Below are 15,658 nucleotides of genomic sequence, written 5' to 3' on the forward strand. Positions count from 1 at the left end.
AAATCTTAGCTCTACTACTCAACTGATCTGTGACTTGGAATGACTAAATTAAATCCTCTAATCTTTGCTAAGGTGTTTATTACATGCATTTAATAAAAGCTACTTTATCTGTTTGCTGCAAGTATTATATTAACATAGTCCCCCACACTTAATAAATTATTTAACATAGCTACTATTATTTCTGTAGAATTTCCAAAACATTTTATAGTAGTGATATTTAAAAATAATATGTGAATAAACTTATTATATATTATAAATGTATAATATATTATCATACTGAAACAATAAATTATGGTCATCAGAATTTGTAATTTACATTTAAATTTTCTAGTTATTACTTAGGAAATTAAATTATATTATTGTATAACAATTTTTCCCTGAAACTTACTATGTTGCTAAATGTGTTTAATAACTACATATATTCTGGAAACCCAATCTCGACAAGCCTGAAATGACAAACATTAAGTGGCCAGAGAATCCCTTTCACTTTTACTTGCACTATTTCTGGATATATTAGACTGAGTATCACAAGTGGCATGTTTTGCACCTGTAATACTATGAACAATAGATATTTAATCAATACTGTGGGAAATACAACATAGCAACAATACAGATTTTAATAGCGAAGGAGTTTAAGCATATTAAAGAAGACGCTTCAATATACTATAATAGCTTAATATGCTTATGAACATAAGAAGATTTTTAGGCTTCTCATATACTTACCACTAAATTAGTAAGTATCAAAGAAGAAACTGTGATCTGAAAACACCATACCTAGAATTTGAGAATTTGGTATTAGTGGTAGCCTAGCTACAATCATACATTTTGCATGTGTTAATTTTTAAATACATGAGATATTCAGTTGATTGCAAAAAAACTTGTAGTTTTATTTTTTTCCTGTTTATATTACAAGGCACTGAAGAGTCAAATTCCTGTTAAAGAAATTGTCTGAATAAATATGTAGAATAGAAAAATGAAAGCCTTTATCGAAAGAAAATAAGTTTTCCAGACGTGGTGGCTCATGCCTGTAATCCAAACAGTCTGGGAGGCTGAGGTAGGAGGATCACTTGAGCCGAGGAGCTCAAGACCATCCTGGGCAACATAGCAATATCCAACCTCAACAAGAAGAAGAAGAAAGAAGAAAGAAGAAGAAGTTGTGGAGAAGGAGGAAGAAGGGGAAGAAGAAGAGGAAGAAGAAGAAGAAGAAGGAAAAGGAGGAGGAGAGAAAGAAGACAGACTCACCACAAATGCTTATAAAAAAAAAATTTGAGTCCTGAAACTCAATGTCTTGATTAACTAGAACCACCCCCGACAAAAAAACACAAAGATTAAAAATCAATCCATTAAGCCAATTAACATTATTCAACATATTTTCTAAAATGTGATTGATCTTTTGGGGGGTATTTTATTTTTAAAAACATACCTGAGTAATTTCTCTGTTGATGTGACTGACAACAGGTACCTATGTGCGGAAATAAAAAGGAGTTTTTATTTATAAGGATAAACAAATGCCAAATAAACTTTTAAAAGCCATTATTTCATCTCAGTGCTAATAATATCCATTACCTAAATGCTAAAATCCTTTCCCAAAAATATTTATTGTAAAATAGGAGTGTAAATGCAGCTGGACTTTATTTCTGTAATTAACATAAGAAGAGCAGTAAAGAGTTTCTTCTTAGAGAACACATGCTTTTTTCATCATCCATAAAATTAGCACTTTATGAATCATTGCTTCTTAAAGTAGTGGTATGAAACACAATGCAAAATGCTACCCGAAATCTTTGAAAATGCATTCTTTCATTTATTTAGTGCATTTCTTTTAAAATTCACTTTTCTTTCTGGGTTATAGAACATTTGGTTCTTTCTGCACAACATTTCATCATATGGTGTTCTCATTGTACCATTTTTCAGCAAATGAATATTGAACAGCAGTTACAAAGCTATTTTGATGGAGCTCTGGTTTTGAACAATGAAATCCCTAGAAAAATGAGCTATTACAATTTCCAAATGAATTGAAATGTGACTATCTTCCACATTTATATGTATTTAGACAGTTTTTATAATGTCATATTACTTGTAGAGAACTAAGGTGGTGTGAGAAATGATTATAAAGCAGAAAAGTTAGAAGGGACAATAAAGAGTCTGGCATACAGAAAAGTCCATGGGTTGTGCAATAAATGTAAAAATCACTTAAATTTTTCTGTAATAATTTGAAACAAATTATATTTGCATTCCACCAAGGTGAACAATTTTAAAGTATTACCTCTAATGAGCTTTATGAAATGATGTACCAATTCAATGCCTGTGTATAAAGATGTGGGAAGGAAAAAAATGTTTGCAAAAAAACACATCCGTAATTTAGGGCTCTATTCACATGTATATATGAACAAGTTGTCTTGTGTATGTACTTGTATCTATGTCATTTTTGATTAATCTAGAAAATAATCAGCATTGAAATAGCAGCAGTAGCAAGGCAGTAAATAACGTTCATAAGCTACCTGACATGGTCAAGATAACTAAAATGAAGGAGCAAGGGCTTTACACAGACTACACACAATAATAATGCAATATTAATAGTATAACAAGTTCAACATATCCCAAGATAACTATAGGTGTGGAAAGTTTCAGTTCATTAAATTGAACGATTTTTGACAGGTTTATAATAAGTGAAATAATGGGTGGGTGTATTATAGGCACAGGAACCTCATGAGTCCAAATAAAGATTTGGAAATATATGTTGTTAATTGGAAGAAGTAGAATCTTTTTGACAATTGCAGATAATTTATACAAAATCAACATTTGGTATATTTTATGCCATCAAAATTACATTATTTTATACTTTCTAGGCAAATTAGGTTTTAACATGAATATAGATTGGCAATAATAATGTAGACAAGAATTTGGAGAACACAGGTATACAAACTAGCTCAATATTGTCAACCAGACTTTTCATTTTTATTTCAGAACTATTCCACTTTAATTCTTACTGACTTGCTTAATATTTCATAATCTGTTACTTGTCTGAATTATCTTAATAATATGTCACTGATCACAAAATTTATCATTCATTTTTTGGCTGGTATTAAATTCATACTCTTATTTTCAAAATTAAATAAAAACTCACTGGTCCCATAGCTTTTGATTAAAGGGAGAAAGGAAGGTGGCATAAAATCATGGTGTAATGAAAATAGAAAAATTCAAAATACATGAGTTTGGATTCCAGGTTTGTCATTTCCTACTTCTGGTCTTAGAAAATGTCGAGTCAGCTATTTGGCCTCAGTTTTTTTTTTCTTTTCCTTTTTTTTTCGTAAATGGATTTATGTCACTGATTTTCAAACAGTTTATCAAAAATATCTATGTTTCTAAAGAAATGCTTCCAAAGCCAAATCCTCAAAAGGGATGCCCATATAAGCATATTGTGGACTCTATTTTATCCTTCACATTCTAAACTGCTCCAGTTTAAAGAAACATCAACTTTTTAATATGAGAGTCCTACACAAGTTATAATCATAAAAATAAGTAGCCTGAATAGCATCTACAAAAATGGCAGAAATGGTAGATTCCAGGGCCTTTTCCTCTGCAGAAACATTAAAAAAACAAGCAAAAACTATCAGAATAAACATAGTAAATCTCTGAAAAACAGTTTAATATTTATAACAACCAAGCAAATGTTGATTATGGGAAAGAAAATGTAAAAGCAATAGAAAAGCTGCACAATCGTTTCATTTGTCTTTGCTCTATGTCTTTTCCTGGTTTTGTGGGAATCCTGAAGACAGTAGTTTTATATTCCCAGGATAAAAAGCAGGTTCCTGTTCCTGGAAGGAGCAGAGAACTAATCAAAGTATTGTGTTTCACCTGAAGGACTGAGACAAGGCACTTTTCTGTTTTGTCTAATTCAGAACTACCTTAGGGCAAGTAAGTAAAAGGCATTTCTAAAAATTGTTGTTAGGCAAAGTACACTCTGTAGCCACCTGGGGCAAAAAAATAATAATAGCTAAAATAAATTATAGAGAACTGAATTCCTAGGAGGAAGAGCTAGAAAGAGGTAATTTTTTTATTTTTATTTTTTGAAAATTAAAAAAAAAACCCATTCAGAGGGGCATTCAAAAGTAGCCATGTATACTGTGCAATGTATAAAGTCATGTTGCCATCCAGGACATACCATATACTCAGAAGAAGACTTAAGAAAACCTTAAGCTTTTACTTCTGGCTATTCTATAGTCTCAGTTAAGTGGGTAATGTAGATAAGGCAGAATTATAAACAGCCTTGCTAAAACTTGAAGAACTACTTCAACACAGAGCAAATTTGCAAAGATATGGATAAATTGTATCCCTTTTCTCTTTCTCTCTCTGACTTTATTTTGGCTCCTCATTCAGGAAAATCTGTGTTAGTACTAGTTGAATACAAGGTATTGAGAAAAGAGAAAGAGACCACAGATGACTAATTATACACACTTCACAAAAATAGTTTAGAAAGGTTGTTAGACAAACATATAAACAGATTTATAGCAATTTACAAAGCCAGAGAAAAGAAGAGTTTTATTTTCAGAATTACCGTATTATAATATTCATAATGTCTAGATTTCACAGAGAAATATGAAGCATTCAAAGAAACAAAAAAGTATGACCTACTGCCATAAAATGTTAACAGAGACTGTCTCTCAGGAAGCACAGATATTGGACTTATTAGACAAAGACTATAATGCAACTATATGGAATATGTTCAAAAAGTTAAAGGATACTATGAACAAAGAGCTAAAGAAAACCAGGAGAGTAATGTCCTGACATGGTTAGGCTTTGTGTTCCCACCAAATCTAATATTGAATTGTAACCCCCAATTGTTGAGAGAGAAATTTGGTAGGAGGTGATTGGATCAAAGGAGGACTTCCCTCATGCTATTCTCATGATAGGGAGTTCTCATGAGATCTTATGGTTTTATAAGTATTTGGTAAATTTCTCCTTTGCTCACTCTTCTCTTTCACCCGCTGCCATGTAAAATGTGCCTGCTGCATCTTCCACCATGACTATAAGTTTCCTGGGGCCTCCCTAGCCATACAGAACTGTGAGTCAATTCAATTTTTTTTTTAATAAATTACTAGTCCCGAGTATTTTTTTATAGCAGACTAATACATGTGGTAAACAGAGACTATCAACAGAGACATAAGTTATTTTATTCAAAAAAACCTGAAGCTGAAAAGTAAAACAAGAAATAAAAACTTCACTGGAAAAGTGAATAGAGACTAAAGAACAGAGAAATAGAATGAGAAAGAATAGAGAAAAATGAATGAAGCCTAACAGATATATAGAATACCTTTACGTATACCAATATACATATCATATACACATAGTGAAAATCTCAGAAGGAGCAAAGAGACAAATAATCTTTGAAAAAACAATGGCAAAAAACTCCCCAAATTTGATTTTAGAAAACCCACAACATGTACACATTTAGGCAACTCAATGGACTCCAAGAAGGTAAATACAAAGAAAGCAACACCAAGATACATTAAAATAACATTTTCAAAAATCAAAGACAAAGGTAGACTCTTAAAAGCAGCAAGCGAGAAACAACTCATCATTTAAGATTATCCATAATAATGGAAGATTTATTATTAGAAACTATGGATATCAAAAGGACATGAGATGACATTTTTATAGCAAGGAAGGAAAGAAGAAAACAATAAAGGAAGGAAAGAGAAAAGGAAGGATGGAATGAAAGGAAAGAAGAATTCAAAAGAAAATTTCTACATCTGGCAAACTATCTTCAAAAATAAAGAAGAAATTAAGATAAAAGACATTTTCAGATAAATAAAAGCTGAAGAAATTAGTCACGAGTCAATCTGTCCTATAAGAAATGTTAAAGGAAGTCCTTAAGGTTAATTAGAAATAACAATCAACAGGAAACTCAAATAACACAAGAAGAAATTAAAACTCTGGTAAAAATGATAACATGGGTAAATATAAAAAGGAATATTGTTGTATTTTTGATTTTTAACTTCTCTATTATTTCCTAAGTGATTTCACAGACAAATGCATAAAACAATAATTATAAAGCTATGTTAATGGGCACACACAATATATAAATCGTGACAATAACAAAATAAAAACAAAGATAAATATGAGCAAAGTTTTTGTGTGCTGTTAAGCATAATATAAGATTAATTTAAGCTAGATTGTTATAAATTTAGGATATTAATATTATTTCTCATAGTAATCTCTATGAGAAAATATAAAAAATGTACACACACACAAATGAGAAGAAATCAAAATGGTACACTACAGAAAATTAAAAACAAAAGAAGGTAAAGATAAAAAAATATATAAGACATGCAGAAAACAAATAGCCATGTTTTAGAAGTCATTCCTTCTCCATCAATTTTTTTAATATAAATGGATTAAATTCTACAATCAAATGGCAGAGGTTGGTAGAATAGATTAAAATAAGACACATGCTTCAATTATATGCTGTGTAAAGAGACTCATGTTAGAGCCAAAGACACAAATAGGCTGAATGTAAAAGGATGGAAAAAAAAAGTCCTCAAATAGTAGCCAAAAAAGAACTGGGGATGGCTATACACATTAAGTATCCCTTATCCAAAATGCCTAGAATCATGCAAATTTGGAATATTTGCATTATTCTTAATGGTTTAGTATGTCTAATCTTAAAATATGGAAATGCCCAATGCTCCAGTGAACATTTTCTTTAAACATTACATTGACACTCAAAACAGTTCACATTTTGGAACATTTCTGATTTCAGATTTCTAAATTAATAGTACCAGACAAGATAGACAAAAAACCTGTTACAACACACAAAGGACATTATGTAATAATAAAAAGTAAAATCATGGAGAAGATGTAACAAATGTAAATACATATACGTTAGAGACAGACCCCAAATTTCAAGCAAACATTTATAGAATTGAAGAAGGAAATATACTATGGTCCAGTACTAGTTAAGACTTCAATTCCCCACTTTCAATAATGAATGGAACTTCTATAGAGAAAATAAATTAAAAGTAGAGGACTCGAGGACTTGAACACTATCACAAACCACCAATAACTAAAATACACTAACACACACACTCATCATTCTGCCCTACAATAATACAATAAACATTTTATTCAAAAACCATGTAATATTCTTCAAGATAAACTATATGTTAGTCCACCAAACATGTCTCAGCAAATCAAAGATGATTTAATGCATACAATTTAATAACCACAATAAAATTAAATAGAAATTGATAACAAAAGAAATAACAAAAAATTCCAAATATTTGAAAATTAAGCAACACACTATGATAGAGTTTGACTCTGTGTGCCCACCCAAAACTCATCTCAAACTGTAATCCCCACCTGTCAAGGGAGGGACCTGGTGGGAGGTAATTGTGACATAGTTAAAAAGAAATCACTTAGTCAGATATCAAGGGTATGGGAGTCCTCAGTAAGGCTTTTCTTTTTAATGAAAACAGGCCCAAATCATTTTCTAATAAAGAGCAGCCTGTAAAGTTGAGCTGCAGATATAGACAAGCAAGCTGGGAGCCTGCACGGTAGATGCCCACAGGAACTAGGAATTAGACATGTTCAAGATGGCAGCTCCATTTTCCCTTCTCTACCAGCCATACGTACTGTAAGGAGCAGACAAGACGGTGCCAATCAACTGGAAAGCCAATTTGCATAATAAGATTAGGGTGGGAGTGATTAGCCTTCCCTGGAGCACTATGTAAAGGTCATACATGATCAAACCAATCAGTGAGCTCTGTGTAAATCAGACACTACCTCCTCAAACAGGACTAAAAAATGCAGTGCATTGGCCACCATCCAATCTTTCTACTTGGAGACCCCTTCCTCCATAGAGGAAGCTGTTTTTCATTCTCTTCTACCTATTAAACCTCTGCTCTTAAACTCCTCATGCGTGTCCTTGTCCTAGATTTTCCTGACACACAACAAGGAACCCCAGGGTACATACCCCAGGAAACATAGTTGCTTCATAATGGGGGCTTGTCTGGGATGCCAAGCTACAACATTCATCAAAACAGTCAGTAGATTAGCAGACTCCAATTCCATCTTTTCACTTTGAATCTCTCAGCCTCCATTTTAGAACCAAATTAAATCAAATATTGAGCCCCCTTAAGTCATTTAAAAATGATTAGCATGGCTGCCAGCCTTAGAAGACTTGGGGAACAGGCTTGGTGGGGAGATCATGGAGAATACCCTAGTACCCACAGGTTGCTGGGCATATTGTTCATGTTTAAACCAGCTTTCTTTCATGGAGGACTTAGCCATCACATGAGACTGGAAGAAGTCCTGGGGCAACTGAGGATTTCTGGTCAGGGCTACCCCCAGGTGTTATCCAAAGGTTCTGTACTTACCCCAGCCTCCAACTGCCCCAATGCAGTGTTGGCAACAGGATCCCCACCTTTCCTTTTATAATTTCTTTCTTTCCTGTCCACTATCATCACATCTCTCATCCTCTTTGTGTATGCAATGTATGGGAAGTTTTACAGTTCAGGGACATAATCTTGTTTGGCAATATTAGGGAATGTTGCCATAATCAGGGATATAGCTCAAGAGAAGGTGCCTTTGTGATTTTCTAGGAACAGAGGACAACCCTTCATCCACAATGAGCATCTCTGTCACCCCTTGGTCTAGAGCATACATGGCACATCCAGGTCTCTCTGCCCTTGGCCTGTAAAGCACATGACATTTCCAGGTTTCTCTCTGCCACTGGCCTAGAGAGCACATGGCATTTCCAGGTCTCTCCCTGCCCTTGAGCTGGAGAGCATATGGAATGTCAAGGTCACTCTCTGCCTTTGGTCTAGAGAGCACATAATATTTCAAGGTCAATAGCACCACCTAGTGGAATAGGGATTCTCTCCATGAGGCGCATTGTTGGCAAATTGTTGGTCCTTCACGGAAGCATGGTAGCCTCCCAACTTTCTCCCTTTTTTGTGCCTCTCTATTAAAGACAGGCTTCATGTTGCATCTGTAAATGGGAAAATTCTATCTTCAACAACTAGGGCTAAAACATCCTCCAAAGCCAAATTTTAGTCTCAAACTGTCCCATCAGGAAGAAAATGGCCACTTGGTCTCTATGTTCTTTTAAGGTACCTATTCTGCCTATAATTAGAGTTATACTTAATTAGTAAGGGCATTTGAAGTTTGGAAGTTAACCAAAACCATTCTCTAAAGATAAACGTTTCAACACTGGTTATAACAGCAGGATATAGAGCTCAATCTAGCATGCCCCCTCTATTAAAGGGGTCTTGCCAAGTGTTGTTTTTCTTGAGATCTATTTTATTGGGGGAGGCAGGAAGGTCACACAAGTCTAGGAATTCAAAGAGAAATTATAAGCACTGGACTAGAGCCACTTGGGTGAGCATGAGTAACCCCAATTTCTTAGTTTCTCTGGCTCCATGGCTGGGGGTCGTGCCTGAACCATGAGTGGAACATTCAGCAAGGTGCCAGGACCCAGGAACCATCAAGAAGGGAAAACATCAAGAAGGACATCCCCACTGCCTTTCTCTCCACCCTGGGTCACAACTAAAGGAAGGAGACTAAAGGGGGCCCTTTTCTTCACTTCTCTTTATCATCTTTGGCCTGTACTCCCCTGGAGTGAATTCTGAAGCAAAGGACTCTTTTAACCCTAAGACTTTTTTTTTTTTAATTATACTTTAAATTCTGGGGTACATGTGCAGATCTTGCAGGATCGTTACATAGGTATACACATGCCATGGTGGTTTGCTGCCTCCATCCCCCCATCATCTACATTAGGCACTTCTCTTAATGTTATCCCTCCTCAGTACCCCCACCCCCTGCTATCCCTCTGCTAGCTCTCCCACCCTCCCTGTGTCTATGTGCTCTCACTGTTCAACTCCTACTTATGAGTGAGAACATGTGGTGTTTAGTTTTCTGTTCCTGTGTTAGTTTGCTGAAAATGATGGTTTCCAGCTTCATCAATATTCCTGCAAAGGACATGAACTCATCTTTTTTATGGTTGAATAGTATTCCATGGTGTGTATGTGGCACATTTTCTTTATCTACTCTATCATTGATAGGCATTTGGGTTTAAAAAAAAGTAGTTCATTTTCTTTTGCACAAAGGTATGGCCTTCTTACCCTCTTGAACCAGCCTGGCCTATGGAAGGAAGCCTTAATTTTAATAATCTCAAACAATTATATCTTTTTTGTGGACAGGAGGGCACATGGCTTGAGGTACCTTATGTACAGGCATTCTTTGCCATATGAAAAACCCCAGAGCTTTGTAAGCATTGCACAATCGACCTAGGCCTGTTAGCAATCATAGCAGACAGGCCCAAAGGGAATGATTCTCCAAGACTAGAAAAGCAACTTCTGGGTGAACCATCTAAAGCAGCTATTGGGTACCCCACCTCTTCTAGATCCCCTTATCCAGGGCTTTCTCTAACCACACCACCAGCTCTTCCACTTTCACTAACTCCAAAATTTCTCACTCCCCTACAGGAAATGCCCAGTGGAGGTGAGGTCACTAGGGCTCAAGTTCCCTTCCAATTGCAGGACCTTAGGCACATAAAGGGAGACTTAGGCCAATATTCTGATGACCATGAAAGATATACAGAAACCTTTCAAAATTTAACTCAGGTATTTGACTTCTGAATGAAGGGATGTTATGCTGCTCTTAAGCCAAACCTTAACTGCAGCTGAGAAGCAGGCAGCTCTACAGGCATCAGAGAAATTAGAGATGAGTAGTATTTCTCCTATACTAGGCCTAAAAGGAAAAGAGAAAACAGGGAAAGTGTGTAAACATCATTCCCAATAGGAAGGGAAGCAGTTATTTTTGACAGTTCTAATTGGACCTCATTGACACTACACATGAACGGAAAAGGAAACATTTTTTTTAAATGTTCATATTGAAGGGCCTATGAAGAACCTTGGCCAAATCTCTTAATAAACGGTCCATAATAAACCAAGAGCCAGAAGAGAATCCCACAGCCTTTATAAAGACTGAGAGAAGCACTGATAAAGCACACCTCCCTATCCCCTGAGTCAGTGGAGGGACACCTCATCCTGAATGACAAGTTTATACATGTAGCTCCCTATATTAGAAGGAAACTACAGAAGTAAGCTATAGGACCAGATATCACCTTAGAGAACCTCATGAAGGCAGCCACCTTGGTCTTTTACATTAGGGACAAGGAGGAAGTCCAGGAGAAAGAGACGAAGCAAGAGAAGGACAGAAACTCTACTGTTTTGCAGGCTTGCAAAGTCCAGAATCCCTGAGATGTATCTGCTAGTTGCTATTGGTGCAGCAAGTTGGGGCACTTTAAGAAGGGGTGTCCAGGCGGCAATAAGAAAATATCATAACCCTGTCTAGCATGTGTTGGCAACCACCGAAAACTGGACTGACCCTGGAGATGAAAGTTACCAGGTTCAGAACCAGTCTTACAGATGGTCCAACAGGACTGATGGGTCCCAGGGTTCAAACCCCCAGCTCCAGTGGCTAAAACTATCATTACAGCACAGGAGCCCCAGGTGATTCTGGAAACTGAAGGAAAGAAGGTAGATCTCCTTCTGGACACTCAAGCCAGGCTCTATCTTCCCCTCTCTAATCCAGGCCTCCCCTTTTCCCACAGCATGACTGACAGGAGTCTCAGGAAACACTAATTTGATATTTTTCACAATTCCTTAGTTGCAGATGGGGAAACCTATTATTTACACATGCCTTTTTAATCATGAAAGCAAGCCCTACTTCTTTATTAGGTAGAGACATGGGCACCAGTATCCTTGTAGCCCCAAAACAATCTCTCTTTGTCTCACCCTAGGGGAAGCTAACATCAATCCAGAAGTGTGGGAAATGCAAGGAAGAATAGGTCAAACTGTAACTGCTAGGCCTGTCAAGATCCATTTCAAGAATCCCACTTCTTTTCCTAACCAGAAAGGAAACCCTCTAAAGCCAGAGGCTAGCCAAAGTTTAGAAGCTATTATTAATAACCTGAAGATGTGGGACCTCCACAAACCCTGTAATAGCCCCCACAGCACCCCAATATTAGGAGTGCAAAAACCTAATGGGGAATGGAGACTAATTCAGGGCCTCCAATTCATTAATGAGGTCATAATCCCAATCCATCTGGTAGCTAATTCCTATTCTTTGTTAACCCAGATACCTAAGGGAACTAAATGGTTTACAGTCCTAGATTTAAAGGATGCCTTCTATATATCATTACATCCTGACTCTCAATACCTGTTTGCCTTTGAAGATTGCTCTTATCAAACTGTCCAGTTAACATGGATGGGTGCTGCCTCAGGGATTTCAAGATAGCCTTCTTTTTTTTTTTTTTTGGACAGGCCTTGTCAAAAGACCTCTCTGATTTTTCCCATCCTCAGTCAAGGTTTTGCAATATGTGAATGATATTCTGCTCTGTGCCCCAACTAAGAAAGCTTCTCAGAAAGGCACTGAAGTTCTTAATTTATTAGCCAACAGAGGATATAAGGTTTCAAAATCTAAGGTTGAGCTTTGCAAAACCTCAGTGAAGTACCTAAATTAAGTGCTGTCTGAAGGGACCAGAGCATTAGGGGAAGAAAGGATTAAGCCCATTTCTTCCTCCTGCCTCCAAAATACTCAAGCAACTTAGAGGATTTTGGGGCATTACAGAATTTTTCAGGCTATAGATACCTGGGTATGGTGAGATAGCTTGTCCTCTGTATCACCTCATAAGAGAAACTAAAGTGTCTAAAACTCATCTTCTAACCTGGAAACCTGAAGCTCAAAAGGCCTCGATAACCATCTAAAGCAGGGGCTAGTTAAGGCACCAGCTCTCAGCCTCCCTGTAGGAAGAGCCTTCAATCTGTATGTATAAGAAAGGAAGGAAATGGTCTTGGAAGTCTTAACACAGGCCCAAAGACCAACTCAACAGACAGTGGGTTACCTGAGAAAGAAAGAAGATTTGGTGGCTAAAGGATGGCCAGCATGCCTCTGAGCCATTGCCATCGTGGCTCTACCAGTCATAGAAACCTCCAAATTAATCCTGGAAAATGACTTAACTGTTTATACCCCACATAATGAGATGAGATTACTGTCCTCTAAGATAAGCCTTTGGTTAACAGACAGCTGGCTCCTTAAATATCAAGCTCTGCTGTTAGAGGATTTCCCCATCCAGTTAAAGATTTACTCTTGCTTAAACTCAGCCACTTTCCTCCCTGAGGGAACTGGGAAACTAGAACAAGTTGTAACAAGTTGTAAACAAGTTGTAGTACAAACCTATGCAGCCAGGGAAGATCTTGGAAAAAACCCTGGAGAATTGAGGCTGGACCCTCTTCACAGATGGAAGCTCCTTTGTAGAGCAAGGAGTCTGTGAAGCAGGATACACAGTAGTCACTCTGAATGATGTTACTGAAAGTGTGTGTCTCTCTCCAGACATAGGCTTTCAAACAGCTGAGCTGATAATCCTTACAAGAGCTCCTGAGTGAAGCAAGGGAAAGGTGGCTGATATTTACACTGACTTTCCTAGTTCTCCATGCTCATGCTGCCACTTGTAAAGAAAGGCACTTTCTTACTGCCAATGATCTCCTATAAAATACCATCAGGAAATTAACAAGTTTTTATCCTGTTTTCCTTCCACAAAAGGTAGCAGTGATGCATTGTAAGGGACATCAGAAGAGAGCAGATGAAATAACCGAAGGAAACAAGCTAGTTGATCAGGCAGCCAAGTCAGCAGCAAGGAAGTCTCACGACATCAACGCACTTGAAGCCTCTCTACTTTGGGAAGGCTCTATAAGAGAAATCAAGCCTCAGTACTCCCATGCAGAAATAAAGTGGACCACTTCTTGAGGGTACACTTTCCAGCCCTCAGGAGGGCTGTAATCAGAGGATGGCAAGCTCCACTTGCCAGCCTGCAGCCAATAGAAAGTCCTTAAAAGCCTTTACTGAGTTTTTCACTTCGGAAAGGACAAAATTCATCAATGTGCCTGAAGATTGTTTTCAGGAGAGAAACTTACTCAAGAACTGTGAAACAGTTTGTTAATGCTTGTGAAGTATGTCTTAAAAATAATTCCCTGAACAGGTGGCTTTTTCTTTCTAAAACCTAAAGGATGGGAAGCTCTCCAAGGGAGGACTGGTAGATAGACTTCACCCACATGCAAAGATGAAGGGCCTCCAATACCTCCTGGTATGGGTAGATACTTTCACTAACTGGATAGAAGCATTTCCATGCCTTACAGAGAAGGCCTCTAAGGTAGTAGAGGTGTTAGTAAATGAAATTATTCCACATTTTTGTCTACTTGAGTACCTCCAAAGTGACAATGGTCCTGAGGGAATGTGTTCTCTTTCCAGGTCCACAAGGGGGCATAGTTTTAAGAACAAGAATTTCCTAGCACCATGCCCGCCTCCCATCTCTCTACATCTTGGAGATTTAAGGTTTATGTTGAATTTCGTGGGTGTGGGAAGGAACTAACAGTCAATCACTCCAGTAGAAGTTCTAAGGAACTCCTTTCATTGGCCTGTGGTCTTAGAGAAGGTGGGGGTTTCTCCCAGGTTAAAAGTCCCCTTCTTCCACACCCCTCTGGACTCCATATTTGGAGCCCCTTCCACAAACACTCCCTTTGTGGCAGCCATCTTTCTCTCTCCTGGATTTCCCCTCTGGGGTCCCCTTCCACACTCTCTCGTGGAAGCCTATCTTCCCTTCCTAAACTCCATTTCTCACTCAGTGTGGAAGCTGCTTTCCTCTCCTGGATTCTATCTTTCTGGATTCTCTCACTCAGTGTGAGAGTTAGCTGTTTCTCTCTTCTCCTGTTTTTCTCTCTCTCTCTAAATAAATCACTTTCTACAAACACTTTTGAGTCCGGCATTTACTGTGCACTACCCCGTGGTCCCCTCTCTTGTTCTTGAGAGGGCAGGAGGCCAAAAACCTGGAGAAACATCCTCTCGGGGGAGCTAAGGGCACCCTGAACCCCAATATTACATTCTGGAGAGCCATCCAGGAGAGGGGTACACCAGAAGAGGGGTACACCTGAAGAGGGGTACAGCCAGGAAAGGGGTATGGCCAGGAAAGGAGTACAGCTGGAGAAGACGACTTCAAAATTGTGAGTAAAACTGGCCCCATTCTGTCCTGTCTCTTTAAGAACACGTGAAGCAACCACAGACAGGCAGGGCTTAGGGAAACCCGAGCAGAGGAGCCTTGGAGGCACGACCCAGCCCCTCTTAAGCAGTTTGGCCCAGCTGGAATTAAAAGCATAGATTTGTTACCTTCAAGCTCTCTCTCTGCTTTCCATCTCCGTCTCTATCCTTCAGATATTATCTCTGGGACCAAAACCTGAGGGAGCCTGTGGGGAAAAGCAGGCCAGCACTGCCCCGGGGCCCTTCACTCCTTGCCAGCCGGGAACAGCCCAGCCCCAGGGGCGGAACCGAGTGCGCAGCCGCGGGCTGGAGAAAATCGCGGGGAGGAGCGAGGTACACCCAGAGCCTGCTGGGAGCGGGTGCACGGCAGCCTGGCGCATGGCTCTGGCAGGCTGCTCCAGCATTCCCCAGTCCCAGGCAGCAGGGTAAAAAGGCTCCCCCGGGCATTTGCCTGCTGGCCACCGGTCCCTGTGTGGGCAGTAGGTCAGGAAGTGACCCAGGTGTGCAAGTAGTTCTGGCGGAGTCAACATGGCGGCAGAAAGCCATGGGGTGAGGGAACTCATGA

The 15,658-nt window shown here is 38.3% G+C and overlaps 1 long non-coding RNA gene across 2 annotated transcripts in view; it reads right to left on the reverse strand.

The window, feature by feature from the left end:
• LOC105726882 (uncharacterized) overlaps nt 1–15,355 on the reverse strand; it is a 250,214-nt gene extending 234,859 nt beyond the window's left edge. For both annotated transcript variants that reach the window (XR_010340630.1, XR_010340629.1), the window contains exons 1-2: nt 15,223–15,355; nt 1,424–1,462 (exon numbers count right to left, since the gene is read on the reverse strand). This is a non-coding gene — a long non-coding RNA (uncharacterized LOC105726882). The remainder of the gene's footprint in view (nt 1–1,423; nt 1,463–15,222) is intronic.
• Between the last annotated feature and the right edge of the window lie 303 nt (nt 15,356–15,658).

Source organism: Aotus nancymaae, unplaced genomic scaffold (genome assembly GCF_030222135.1).
Source record: "Aotus nancymaae isolate 86718 unplaced genomic scaffold, 86718_ANA_hifiasm-v0.15.2.pri h1tg000117l, whole genome shotgun sequence".
NCBI lineage: Eukaryota > Metazoa > Chordata > Mammalia > Primates > Aotidae > Aotus > Aotus nancymaae.